Raw genomic sequence first — 12576 nt, forward strand, 5'->3', positions numbered from 1 at the left:
GTTATTTGCTGGGATATAATGTTGGAAGTTAGATCTTATTGTTATTATTATGTCGTTTCTGTTGTTATTATGTTGATCCTTCTGGTAAATATATTTATACTTATCATCTTTATATATTTAAATTATAGTAATTTGGCAAGCTCCAGCTCATTTTCTTCCTTCTTTATAAATGCCTCCCACAACTGGAAATAATTCCCACCCCAAAATTCAATGGTGTTTTTCTATGCATCTGTGTCTCGTGTATTTTGACTAAGAGCATCTCTCCTACTAGACCATAAACTCCTAAGGGTAAATCTATGTCGATTTAACATTGCATTTATCAGACAAAATACTCCAGTGCCAATAACATACAATTAAGCAAGTTTGTATGTTTACTTAATGTACAAATTAATAATCATAGCTAACTTTTTTGGAAGGGTAGATTCTCAGTGTTGCACAGAAGTATGTGCTATTTTGTTCTTCAATTTTTTGACTAGAAAAAAGCACTGAAATTCAAAGTGGTTAAGTAATTTGTCTAAAGTCAGAGTAAATGTCATGACCAGACTCTCAAATTTATAGTTCTAACACAGACCTCTCCCTGAGTTCCACTCCCATATATCCAATTGCTTTCTGTACATTTCCATTTGAGTGTTTAATACTCTTCCTTTGTGACAACTTTCATACCTATCCCTTATAGTTCATTGTCTTCAGTTTGGGTCTAGCTTAGCATGCCCTCATATCATATCAAGGCTACTGAATTTGTTTAATGACTTGCTCCTTTAACCCATGCTTTTTTAAGAATTCAATTTGTCCTACATTTATCTTTCTAAATCACTTCCTGTAATACTGTCACTATCCTCCTCTAAAATTTTCAGTGGCTTCCTACCAACTATAAAAAATAAGCCCCATCTTCTCTGTCTGGCAACCAATAAAACCCACTAATTGGTCTCAATCCATGTCTCCAGTAAATTGCTGTTATTACTCCCTAACATGTAGCCTCTACATCCAAACAAATTAATCTCTTCATTGCATTTGAATATACCATGTGTATCTGTGTCCCTTTTCAGAAATTACATGTAAGGTTTGGCTTCATTGAAATACATTCCTTATTCCTATCGACTTATTAAAGTCTAAAGTATCCGTACTATTTATCTTTCAAACTAGCACTTTTTTTGCTGGGGAGAAAGAAGAGGGGAAGGATGATTACTGAGAGACTGCTCAAGGTAAGCTGGCATGTACAGTTAACCTACTTAATACCCACATACTTTCAACATCTGTATCAAATCTCACCTCTCCTAAAATTTTCAGACTCATGGCCTTTAGTTTTAGTGATCATTTTTTTCTTTTAGAGTGCTGTTGTATCATAGCAAATCATATAAAAGTCAACATCCTGAGACAAAGAGCTGAATCCTGTCTCCTCTACTTAATAACTATGTGATCATGCAAAGGCCTCTTAAATTCTTGGCAAGTTTTATTTGTAAATGGAATTATTTCTCTAATTTCTTTTTATTCCTATAGTAGGATAATACATCTACATCCTTTCCCTTGTAACTTTGTAGTATCTATCACTGTGGATGAAATATAATTTCACTTCTCATGGATGTTGGTCTAAGCTATGTGACTTGGTTTAATTAATAAGAGGTTGATAAACCTGACATTATCAGAGGCTTCAAATGTGCATCCATGATTTAGTTTGTCTTTTTTGTGCTTCTATAAGTCACTCTGAGGTTGACAAACCTGAGGAAGTCATCACTTCTTTATCCTGTGCCTTGGAATAAAGACATATGAAGTGAAACCACTCCAACTCTAAGCTTGGAGTCAAGTATGACCCATTCAAAGTCAAACAGACAAGATTAGGAAACCAGTGAGAACCTACAGACCAAAGACTAGAAGAAAAAAGGTTAGTAGTAGTTATAAACCACTAATATTTGACGTTCTTATATAGCCCTTTTCCAGAACGAGCTGACTGATATGACTATCTCACATATTTTTGTGAGACAAATGATATAAGTAAGTGAAGGTGATTTCAGAAATTACAAAATGCAATACAAATGTTATTTGATTATTGCTACTCAGTATTATGAATTTGTGCCCATTTCTTGTTTCCTTATCTAAATTGTAAATATGAGATAGATAAACTATTATATGAGAAATATAATCATTAGATAATTAGATAAGAAATAATTATGTTTCTTATATTTGCCGAAGTGCCCTACATGGTGGCTTATACAAAGTGGGTACTGAAGAAATATTAGCGTTGCTGCTGTTAACATGCCTCCCAAGTATATTTTGTTTATATCTTTGTTTTTGTTCTTTTAGTTCTTCAGTTTGGGACATTTTCATGGGTAGTATAAGATATTAAGAGGGTGGATTATCAAATCAAACTACTGATTTCAGAAAGTGCCTCAAACTCTTATTATCTATCTAGTCTTGGGCAAACTGCTTAAACCCTCCAAGCATTAACTTATTTATTTATAAGAATAATATTATTACTGATAATACATTCATCAATTAAAATTAATTACAATAATCATTTGGCAATGATTGTCACATCATAAAATAACCCAGTAAATAGCAGCTTTTATTATATTTTTTATATTTTAAGTGTTCCTTTCTCCTCTCCAGAAATTTCTAAACAAACTTCTCAGACCATCTTATCATTCTCTAGACAAATATATTTCTTCTAGACAGACAGAAACACACACAAAGACATGCAGACGCACGTGTGCATGCGCACATACACACACACACACACACCCCTATTGCAGGGTTTTCCATAAATAGGTGGGGATTAGGGAACAGGAAAAAGTGATCTTAAAAACTCTGTGTTTCATCTCTGCTTTCTGATCATCTACTTGATGTTTCCAATGCCCCCCAAACAACCTCTATTCCTATTCACCTAACTAATGCTGAACCAATCTTCAAATTTCTACTTAGAGGGCACTCCCCCTGGAGAAACTTTCCCAGACTCCTCAAGGCTAAGCTGAACATCCCTCTTATAAAGAGCCTTCATAAATTCATGATTGAGGGCACTTAAAACTGCTTTTCGACTTGTCCATTTTTAAAACTATACTATAAGTTATTTGAAGGCATAGATTGTGTTTGTCACTTTCACTAGAACCTGGCATAGTCTTGGCACATATTAATCACTTAAAGGTATAAGATAAAAGAATAAAAAAGAAGAAAGAAAGGGAAAGAATAAAGGGAGAGAGAGCGAGAGAGCATAGACTGTGTTCATCACTTTCACCAGGACCTAGCACAGTCTTGGCACATATTAAGCACTTAAAGATATAAGATGAAAGAATAAAAAAGAAGAAAGAAAAAAAAAGGGAATAAGGGGAAAGAAAGAGAGAGAAGGGAGGAAAGAAAGAAAAAGGTTACTTTTGTTTCTTTGCTTTTCAGAAGAGAATGTTAAAAGAGCAAGACAATTACTATAACATCATCAAAACTCATTTTCCACATAAATCTACATTTTGTTTGAAATCACATGTCAATGTGTTCTCTTCCATTCATCAGAGTAATAGGCTATTTAAAAACACCAACTCATCATAAAACCTATTTGAGACAAAATGGAATGAATAGAGTAAGGTGGATTTCTATTCTTTTCCTCCTTATTCTCCTTCTTGCTCATTTTAGAAAAAGGCTCTTATTCACTAAAAACCCTTTAGCAAGAAACAAATACAGAATATTTATCTCATCTACTTTTGAAAATTAAGAACAAGAAATTTAAGTAATCATTTATTTAAAATATTTATTTGTGATTTATATTTCTGGATAGGAATTAGAGATAACAAGTCTAGATCTGGTTAATAAGGGGTAAATAAAAAAGAAGATAAAAGTGGAGAAATTGATTAAAAAGTAGACAATACAAAGGAAAGAAGGGATACAAGAAGCTTTAGAGTAATGTTTCTTCATAGCACTTCTGTTTTAATCCTAAATTCTAAATATCCCCCTCTGGGCATTAGGAGAAGAAAGGTCTACGTGATTCTAAAGTATTCTCTAATACTGAGGAACAGGACTGGAATGATATCCCTCTGGAGTTTGACAAAAATCTAACTGAAATTAAAATATGGTTATCAAACCAGCAATTCACCATCTTTACTTAAAGGAATAATAAATCAGGTGTTAATCAATAACATAAAGTAACAGTTTCCATTGTTCTTAATTTAAGTAGACAAGTATTAGATACAGCTTTTCTGTGCTGTCTTTTATTTTCAAATAGCTACCTTCAAAAATTATTCAAAGAGTTCAAAGAAGAAAAAGTGGCAGAAAGAGTTGGATAAACAGACAAAAAAAAAAAAAAACAACAAAAACAAAACAGAGAAGAGCCAGTCAACTCAGCAACTTTAATTGTCCATGTGGATTATAACAGTGGACTTGTCTAAGTTAGAACTATCCAGTGCACTGGCCATAAAATACAGAGAAAATTACTAGTGTTGTTATGTTGTTGTATATTAATTTCTGCTACATAGATAGACTCAGTTCTCTTCCCATACTTGTCTGGTATATGCCTGACAAACAGAAGTCTCTCAAGAAATGTTAGTGAATGAATAAAAACAAGATTGCATAAATAATCTCCTTATTTATCATCAGGGCCAGGGCTATTGCTGAGTCCCCAATTTATACCCAAAGTTGATTCCTCTGAAACAATGACACTTAATGTAGACAGCCTCCCAGAGAAGGGGAGACAGTTCCTGTCTGTTATGTGACTGTAAGCCACTTGTCCAAACCAATTCTGCAGCAACAAGTGCCAAGTAGATGGGGAAGATGTACAGATGGCTGCCTACATGCATCACGGGATTGGGCTGCCACCACAGCCCATTGTTATATTTATTGCTGACAAAGTAATTAACTGGCTGACTCCTTCTTTTTAAATTGGTCATCCTCAATGGACAGCTGCACTGGGGGGTTGTACTAATCATGCCTTTGACAGGAGCGAGCTACACAGCCCCACTGCAGCAGCTAGAGCCTTTGTGAGGTCATCCCTTTGCTGCTGGACAGAAACCCATGCTTCACTCTCCCCAGGATCTTTTAACAGGCTTCCTCATTCCTGGAAAATACATAGCATTTTTTTTCTGAGTGCTTCTTTTTCCGAAGTATAATACAATGGGAAAAAGTCATTTTTTAGTTTGTTTTCCATGTGATAATTTCTTTTTCTGTTCAAGTAATAATTACTTAAATATAAACTGAAAAATTGCCTTTAATAATAATTGTGGAAGAAGACTGCACTAATCTCAGTAGATATTACCCAAATTACCAAATTATAAGGAAGCTAGAGTTCATGTGAAGGCATCAAAAGCTGTTTCAACTCACTTCTCTGTCCAGCAACCAAGTATTTATTTTTATTTCAATAGCATAAAGAATGATCTTTATTTTTTCTACAGTATAATGAATATTAGATGCTTGCAGAATATTTTACATCACAGAATGTTAAAGATATTTTTATAATGAGAATGCCTAATATATCAAGCACAGGCTTATTTGTTAGTAATACAATACCAGATTCACGGCATAGGCAAAATTCTTCCTAGGGGTCTCATGTTTGTCTTTTCTTACCTGTGAAATGAAAGCCATTGTTCTTTCCTGCCCATACTTCTTCCTGACCTAAGTAACTTCAACTCTGTTCTTTAGGATTTATTCTATAAAATCAGGGGACTGGACATAGAGAATTTCTAATAATCTGTGACTATCTGGATATTGAGGCAAATAAAAATTATAATGTATTACTCAAATTAATAAAAACTGTGAATATACAATGTAAAGGGCATGTATTAATTACAAATACAACTAAATCTTGATTTGTTTTTATTATCACAAATATCAGTGTCCGTGGTTTGAGTTTGCTTATGAAAAAATCCTTTACATATTCCTTTCTGTGCTTTGCTAATTTTCCATTCTGTATTCCAAGGCAGAACAACAGATTGCAACAAAATCGGGTTAAACATTGATCTTCCGCCCTGACATTGCATTAACTTTTGTAATAAACATCTTCACTGTGTCAACCAGCACTGTGTTTACATATTGAACCCAGCAGCCAATTGTCTTACTTCTTTTAGATGCTTTTGAATTCCAGAAGGAATCTTATCTGGAAGACTAGAATCATGCATCTGTCATGCCTTTCAATTTTGTATTTCAGATTAACTGCTCCTTTTCCTCCACATTCTTAAGGCCTTCTAAGAAATTTCCTTCCCAATTCACTTGGTAAGTGCCTGCTCAGGCTGTTATTCTATAATGAATTCATGTCTTTTCTCCTATTTTTCCTGTGCCGCCCTTGTTATCTGGAGTCAGGATTCTGAGCTCTGACTTCCCTCCTTGTCATGTTGCCTGAGGAGAATTGCAGACAGACCCTCAGACCTCAAATATTCTAGATTTTGAAGACCCTGATTTGGCTGAGATGAGGCCAGCATTGGAGTATAAGAAAGCACTGATATATATATTTTTTAACTTACAGTCTCTGAAAATTAACTATTTCTGTTCAGGTTCAGGGACTGACTGAAAGTATGAGCCAATAGGTGTGCCTATCCATTACTGATCAAATATTCTCTATTTTTGAATGTTATGAAGAATACACATTTAGGAATTGGTTTTCATATCTGCAGATGCTGCTTGCTTCACTGAAGCTACAGGTAGAAGCTGACTACCAAAGGAGAAGGCTGAGGAGAAATTGCTCCATGAGATAAGGCAAGACATTTATCCCTGAATGCTGTCTCTCCAAATGCACAGAAACATGTCATAAAGTGTGGGACTAGGGTCTCTAAAGGACATGTAATACCTCATTCCTGGAGATATGGTCTAACATGAAAGGGTCATAATTGATGGTCAAGTCACAAAATTTATTCCTAGAGTCATTTTAGTAAATATGGAGAGATCTGCAAAAATTGTATGCCTGGGGAAAATCCCATTCAGACCAACTGACCCAGACCAATCAATGACAACTCAGAGTAGTAATGAAAAATTCATTAGACTAACTCCCATAATTTGCTAAGAGGCACTGTACTAAGTATATAACACAATATCTCATTGTGTGATTCTTATAATAGCTCTATGAGGTACATGTCATTATTCCTATTTTTTAGACAGAAAAGTCTCTGATAAATAACTTGTCCAAAGTCACGTATTTACCACATTTACCAGAGTTATAACCCAAATCGGTCTGACTCTAAATGCTCTTAGCCATTCAGTCCTACTGCAAAATAAGCACACCAGTGGAGAGCAATAGAGAATGGGAACGCAGTCACAATGGGAGCCTGTCATTGGATCTCATGTATGCAGAGGTTCCTTCTTCCAGGAGAGCTTTGCCCTTGTCCTCATTAACTTTTATGTCAATACATTCAATGCATTGTATTGGATTTCTAGATTGGGAGCTAAAAAAAGAATAGATTTCTAAATATCAGCTATCTTATTTTACCAGCTTGCCTTAAACAAGTTACAGAATATCTCTATTTATAATTTTTTTACCTAAAAATAGGAATAAAACTACTCTTCAATATGTGATTTTTAAAAAGGATGATAAAATCAAAGGAATTTAGAATAATCCTTGCACATAGTGGGCACTTAGAAAATTTTGCTTCCTTATTGACTCCCTTCTCCTTACATTTCAATCTTGTTCCATGTCTCATGGCCTCTTCAGAGCAGAGACTATGTAGTATTTACCTTCATATCTTCAGACAAAATGCTTAGCATATAGTCGGTCGTCAGTTACTGGAAATGATTTAAAGACATTGAGAATTACTTCCTTTGAAATTTTAAGAGGTGTGGTAAAACTTTGGTTTCAGAATATATATTTATTGATTTTTTAAATATGTATTTTTCTTATATATTATGGTCAACCTCTTGGGATCTTTAGAAAAGAACATTTTCCAGTTTTTTTTGAATCTCGGGCCAAGAGAATTAGAGCACTTCATAAAATTACACAGGTATGTCTGATAAAGGCCATACTCTGTTTTTCCATATAAGTATAAAACTGTTGTATAAAAAATTACCTTCTGGCCAGGTGTAGTGGCTCACACCTGTAATTTCAGCACTTTGGGAGGCCAAGGCATGCAGATCACTTGAGGCCAGGAGTTCAAGGCCAGCCTGGCCAACATGGCGAAACCCCCCTCTACTAAAATACAAATATTAGCTGGGCCTGGTGGCACGTGCCTGTAATCCTAGCTACTGTGGAGGCTGAGGTGGGAGAATTGCTTGAACCCAGGAGGCAGAGGTTGAAGTGAGCCAAGATCATGCCACTGCACTCTAGCCTGGGCAACAGAGCAAGACTCTTTCTCAAGTATATAAATAAATAAATAACCTTCTAAAATATTATCCTCTTCACTCAAATATATACGGTAAAAGATGTCTGTCTAATATTATAATATATTTTGTTTAGCAAAAATACATTAGTCAGTTATTTATCTTAAATTTCCTTTTTCCTCCTGAGTCTAACATGTTTATTTTTATACTGGACTTTGGTCTATCCATTTCACATATGGGTCAACTATTTCCTATACAGATAGTTTAGTTATCTGTTAGCTGCATAGCAACCTAATCCCAAAATAGTGTTTTAACATTTCTTCACCATCTCTGAGTTGTCTGGACTCAGCTGGATGGTTTTTCTGCTTCCTATGATGTCAGCGAGGGCTATAGTCATCTGAGGTCATACGTGGCCTACAACATCCAAGATGGCTGCCTCCTATAACTGCCAACGGATGTAAGCTGTTGGTTGAGAAATGCTAGTAAGCAGGTCTCCTAAGTTTTCCTCCACATGACCTCTCCATGTGGCTGGTTTCTGAGAAGGAGTACCCAAAGAGTGAACATTTCAAGAGAAGGAAGCAGAAGCTAAAGGTCTCTTAAGGCCTCCTTTCTGTGCATTCAGTTGCTCAAAGGCCAGCCCAGATTCAAAGGTGGAGAAATAAACACTCCTGTTGATCTGATGTGCATTAAAGAGAAGAAATTAGTGAGTCATTTTTGAAGACTGATTATTAAATATAAATAGTTATCCTGTTATATTTTTTCATAAATGATTTCCTTCTCCATTCTACCCCTATAAATTTTTCTCTATATGTGAGAATTTAAAATCCGTGGTTTCTTTCTATGTACTAATCTACACATAGTTGTGTTTATCATTTGTCTTTGATGAATATATTATATAATACTGAAAACCTGATATCCTATTAAACATTTAAATAAATATTTCACATTTTAGAATACTGAGCTCTAACTCCTTCTTTATCCTCAGCATTAGAATTAGACAAAAGCACTCAGATGTAAAATATACCAAATGAGGCAGTGGGGGAGGTAGGTGGTAAAATAGTTTTTTTGTTAGTCTTATTTTTCTCTTTTTGTTCATATATTTTGAGCTCACAAAATAGCTGTAAAATGCTTTATTACATTGTTAATATATGCTTAATTTAAAAAAATCCAAACTCTACCAAATTTAGCTAAATGAAATAATTATATGCTGTATTGGTGTGTAAGAGGTGGGGAGAAGGAGCACATTCTAAACTTCCTTGCTCTTTTCTAAATTTGTCTGTGAGAGAGCACCAATTAAGAGTCAGAATTTCTAACTCCAGTGTGGACTTCAATGGAGTAACTATTAAACAAGATGCATAACAAGGGTTACCATGATAATCAGGTGAAGTTATTAAATAGAAAAGAACATATTTCTGTCTTTTATAAGAAGAAAGACATCATTTCCATAGAGAAATGAAGGAACTCTGAAGCCTGGAAACCCTTGGGAGGGGAGCACATGTATTATTCTAGATCAGAACTAAACATTCCAGCATGGAGGATGACCTCATGTGGCCTCCCTGTCGAAAGGTATGTAAAAACAAATGTTATAACTATGAATTTGACATTAACCATGGGGAAATTTAAGACAAATGAAAGTTATACATTATTGATGAATCTCTTTGGGAAACTTGTTGAAGTTATATGGCAATTTTTCATTCACTAATCAGACAATAAGGTTATTGGGTCATGAATGGTAGGTAGACTTAGCAAATAGTATTCCTATTGTGTAAGTTCTTTTTGTGCCTTTTCTTGTTATTAGGTAAATTATACCTGGATATCCTTTAAATGGGAAATTGTCTGTGTTCGTGTAATTGAAGCAACATCACATCTGTTAATAGAGAGTAGAAGGTATAATCAGAATTTTGTTACAGGTGGAAAAGAAGGAAATTAATATTCTTTTTGTTTTTAGACATGCAACCTATGTATTAAGTAAGACATTGTTGATGGTAAGTACATACTGCTCGGCATTGATTTCTTACTTGCTGCAAGGAGGTAGACCCAAGGGGAACTCAAAGATGGAAGACAGGAAATAAGAAGTCAATATAGTGAAAGGCAAGAACTTGATTTGATGAAACTCATCATTAAATGATGAAACTTATCACTCAACATATGCTATTACTAGAGCTTTTTAGTAGAGATATGTTACTATTGGTGTGAGCCAATATAAATTTGCATTGTAATAAAGAGGACTGGATCTGAAATGAGACTAGCAAATCACTTACTATCTGAGTGTTTCTTTGAATATCTATAAGATAGGGGTAAAAACCAAATATGAGGTAAGGTACATGAGAAAAATTGTCATGATATTTAGGAGTTTTAGTAATAATTATATAAATATTAATATTTCTGGGTAAGTTTCACAAAAGAGAAAATCTTCTAAGAAGCTAAAAGGGGTAAGCTTTCCTATAAAGGAACGAGGAGAGAACTATAGCAAAATTTCATCAGAAATCATGCAAGCAAGAAGAAAGTAAAGTAAAATATTTGAATTGTTTAAAAAAAACCCACACCAACCTAAACTTCTGTGTCCAGTAAAATCAACCTCCCAAAGTGAAAAAGAAATAACTTTCTCAGACAAACAAAAACTGAGGTACTCCATTTTCAGTAGACTTCCACTACAAGATGTTAAAAGATGTTCTTCAGAAGGAAAGTGATACAATATAGAATCTCAAATTTACATAAAGAAAGGAAGAAAATCACGTTAGTCCATAAAACAAGTCTTAACAAATTGAATACAATAGGGATTATATCAAATGTCTTTTCTGAGCAAAATGGTATAAACCTGGAAATCAACAACCAAAAAAAAAAAACCCTCAGAAACTTTACAAATACATGGAAATTAAACAACATGGGTCTACACCACCAATGGGTCAATAAAAATGTTAAAAGAAAAATTAAAATTTTTCGGGACAAACGAATGGAAGCGGATCATATCAAAACCTATGGGACACAGCAAAAGCAGTTCTAAGATGCAAGTTTATAGCAAAAAACACCTACATCAGAAAAGAATAAAGCCTTCTAATAAAAAACCTACCAATGCACCTCAAGGAACTAGAAAAACAAGAACAAACAAAACCCCAAACTGGTAGAAGAAAGGAAAGAATAATACTCAGAGCACAAATAAATGAAATAGAGACTTAAAAAAAATTTAAAAGAACAATGAACAAAGAGTAGGTTTTTCAAAAAGATAAACAAAATGGATGAACTATCAGTTAGATTAACTTAGAAAAAGGAGAGAAGACTCAAATAAAAGGATTAAAAAGGAAACATTACAACTGATACCATAGAAAAACAAAGAATCATGAAATTATTATGAATGACTATATGTCAACAAATTTAATAACATATAAAAGTGGATAAATTCCTGTACACATACAAGCTACTGAGATTAAATTATAAAGTAGAATATCTGAACAGATTGATAATGAGTGAGGAAATTGAATGAGTAATAAAAAATCTCCATCAGAGAAAACTCTAGAACATGATGGCTTCACTGCCAAATTCCATCAAACTTTTAAAGAACTAATACCAATTCTCCCCAAACTATTCCAAAAAATAGGAGTGAATACTTCAAAACTCAATTTATGAGCTCAGCATTACCCTGATTCCAAAATTGAAATAGGACACAACAGAAAAAAAAAATACCACAGACTCATATCCCTGATGAACAGAGATGCAAAAATTCTCATTAAAAAGATCATTTACTATGATGGAGTGGGATTCATCCCAGGGATGCAAGTTAATAAGTATAATCCACCACATTAACAGAAAAAAGACAAAGAACATATAATAATTACAATAGAAACGAACATTTGACAAAATTCAATATCCCTTCATGTTAAAAACTCTCAACAAATATCTATCTATATCTACATATAGAAAGTATGTATTAAATACCTCAACAAAATTAAGGCCATATATGCCAAACTTACAGCTAATATCATACCAAATGAGGAAGAGATGAAAAAGTTTTCCTCTATGATCAGGAGGATCTTTTTCTGCTGTGATAAGCTAAAATTTCTATTATTTATTTAATTCTTCTGATGCATTTTACTCAGTCCAGTCCAGTGATGAGAATGTTTATTCTACATGGCTTGGAACATCTGGATAGCTACATACATGAATTAAAGTACAGAGCACTTAATACAAATTTTCTACAAAAATAAGACACTTTATTTATTAAAATTTCACAGAGAGGCATACAAGACTACAACAATTACTGAAGTGAAAGTCTACAGTTTTTAAGAAGTCAGATGGGCTGGGCACATAGGCTCACGCCTATAATCCCAGCACTTTGGGAGGCTGAGGCGAGTGGATTCCTTGAGCTTA

General features: G+C 34.0%; 1 long non-coding RNA gene across 1 annotated transcript; it reads left to right on the top strand.

Moving 5' to 3' along the window:
- The first annotated feature begins 786 nt into the window (after positions 1-786).
- Positions 787-9034, top strand: LOC104006149 (uncharacterized). Its single transcript, XR_001717067.3, has 3 exons — positions 787-1879; positions 6116-6180; positions 6579-9034. It is a non-coding gene; the product is annotated as an uncharacterized LOC104006149 (long non-coding RNA).
- Positions 9035-12576: the final 3542 nt, after the last annotated feature.

This window comes from Pan troglodytes, chromosome 3 (assembly GCF_028858775.2).
Source record: "Pan troglodytes isolate AG18354 chromosome 3, NHGRI_mPanTro3-v2.0_pri, whole genome shotgun sequence".
Classification (NCBI taxonomy): Eukaryota; Metazoa; Chordata; class Mammalia; order Primates; family Hominidae; genus Pan; species Pan troglodytes.